The following is a 2,525-nucleotide window of genomic DNA, read 5'->3' on the forward strand; positions in this document are numbered from 1 at the left end:
GCCACTGCTCATGTTTCCAGAATAGAAAAAATGTATATCAATACTTTATCTGTAAGAAAAAAATCTTTATGTTTAGCCAGATTTGGGCCAGCAAACAGATATCTTTACAGCATGCTAAAGAATCTAGGAAGAATGGGTGGAGGATACTTGGACTCTTAGTCATTCCCTGTCTCAGTCTCTAAAACACAGATGACATCCTCGCTTTAAAAAAAAAAAAAAAAAAAAGTATACTTAAAAAAAAAAAGTATACTTGTTTGTCTAGACCCAGAATTTCAAAAAAATATATGCTATTATTTTCACAGCTTCAAATCTGATTATGGCTACAGATGGAATTTTTAAAAAGCCATCAGATTAGCAAAGACCATGGTTGCTAATTACTAATAGTTTGAATCACCCCCAACATCCTATTTAAATTGCGATGATCAATTTGGAGGAAATCTAAAGAAGAAACAGGGTAAGAGAGAGTTTCTTACCTTCAGTGCTTTAATTATCCCAGTCTAATAAAGTCATTTGAATTATCAATGAACAGCTTAACTTTACTCACTATGAAAGCATTCCTATTGAAATGCAGGCCCAAGAAACAATCTTAGGAGGCATTTTTAATTGGTTGGTTCCAAACCCTTTACAGAGTGTTCAATTTAAGGCCAGAAAAACTTATAAATGATGTTGCTTCCCAAACAGTCTGAATGACAGGGACTTCTATGTCATATTTATTTCAAGACAGATGGTGAGAACACAATTTACTGTTCAGTTTCACTTCACTGATGTCTTTTATAAGCAACACGGTAAACGAGCTGCTAAAGAGGAGGGCTTCAAAGCCATTTTGCCTAATTTTAACAATACCAGGATGAAACCTTGTGTTTTAATATCATAACTTAATTCCCTGCAACTTGCCTTAAATTTGTCATTTAAAACTCATAACCGATCAAATTTAAATGTGCTCCTAAAAAACAAAAAAGTTTGTAGTTTTCCATGCTGTTACTGACACAACTGTCCACCTCTTATTGAGTGCTCACTGTGAACCAGCTTCTGTGCTAAATGTTCATAATCCTTATGTGTGTTAATCTGTGTTACGTCTCAGATACGTTAGGTACATTTTTCAAAGTTACACAGCTCACAAATGGCCAAGCAAAAATGCAAACTTGGTATAAGGTTTAAAAGCCCACATTCTAGGCTCTCTTACTTCAACTGCCTAAGAGTCTCCTCTTCTTCTTAGCCATCTCCTGGGCAGCCGCAAAACAGCAACCATGCATGAGTGCATCTCAATCTAGGTTGGCCAGGCTGGTGTTCAGATTGGCAGTGCCTGCTGGGAACTCTACTGCCTAGAACATGGCATCCAGCCTGATGGTCAGATGCCAAGTGACAAGACCATTGGACGAGGAAGACAACTCCTTCAACACCTTCTTTAGTGAGACAGGCGCTGGCAAGCATTTGCTCAGGGCAGTATTTGTAGACCTGAAATCCATGGTCATTGATGAAGTTCGCATTGGCACCTACGGCCAGCTCTCTCACCCCGAGCAGTTCATCACAGGCAAGGAAGATGCCGCCAATAACTTTGCTTGCGGGCACTACACCATTGGCAAGGAGATCATTGATCTTGTCTTGGACTGAATTCGGAAGCTGGTTGACCAATGCACAGGTCTTCAGGGTTTCTTGGTTTTCTATAGCTTTGGTGGGGGAACTGGTTCTGGGTTCACATCCCTGCTGATGGAACGTCTCTCTGTCAATTATGTTAAGAAGTCCAAGCTGGAGTTCTCCATTTACCCAGCCCCCCAAGTTCCCACAGCTGTGGTTGAGCCCTACAACCTCATCTTCACCACCCACACCACCACAGAGCGCTCTGATTGTGCCTTCTCGGTTGACAAGGAGGCCAGCTATGACATCTGTCATAGAAACCTTGATATTGAGCACCCGACCTATATTAACCTGAATAGATTGATAGGTCAAATTGTATCCTCCATCACTACTTCCCTGAAATTTAATGGAGCCCTGAATGTTGACGTGACAGAATTCCAGATCAGCCTGGTGCTCTATTCCCACATCCACTTCCTTCTGGCTTCTTATGCCCCTGTCATCTCTGCTGAGAAAGCCTACTATGAACAGCTTTCTGTAGCAGAGATTACTAATGTTGAGCTGTCCAACCAGATAGTAAAATGTGACCCTTGCCATGATAAATTCATGGCTTGCTGCTTGTTGTATCATGGGGATGTGGTTCCCAAAGATGTCAATGTTGCATTGCCACCATCAAGACCAAGTGTACCATCCAGTATGTGGACTGGTGCCCCACTGGCTTCAAAGTTAGCATTAATTACCAGCTTCCCACTGTGGTACCTGGTGGAGACCTAGCGAAAGTACAGCGAGCTGTGTGCACGTTGAGCAACACCACAGCTATTGTTGAGGCCTGGGCTTGCCTGGGCCACAAGTTTGACTTAATGTATGCCAAGCATGCCTTTGTTCGCCAGTACATGGATGAAGCAGCATGGAGGAAAGAGAGTTTTCTGAGGCCTGTGAGGACATGGCTGCCC

At 42.2% G+C, this 2,525-nt stretch overlaps 1 pseudogene across 1 annotated transcript; it reads left to right on the plus strand.

The window, feature by feature from the left end:
• Nucleotides 1-1,278: 1,278 nt before the first annotated feature.
• On the plus strand, nt 1,279-2,149 carry LOC107513462 (annotated as a pseudogene). The gene has a single exon (XR_004950439.1). The product of XR_004950439.1 is annotated as a tubulin alpha-1A chain-like (transcript).
• Nucleotides 2,150-2,525: the final 376 nt, after the last annotated feature.

Source organism: Rousettus aegyptiacus, unplaced genomic scaffold (assembly GCF_014176215.1).
Source record: "Rousettus aegyptiacus isolate mRouAeg1 unplaced genomic scaffold, mRouAeg1.p scaffold_m13_p_4, whole genome shotgun sequence".
Lineage (NCBI taxonomy): Eukaryota > Metazoa > Chordata > Mammalia > Chiroptera > Pteropodidae > Rousettus > Rousettus aegyptiacus.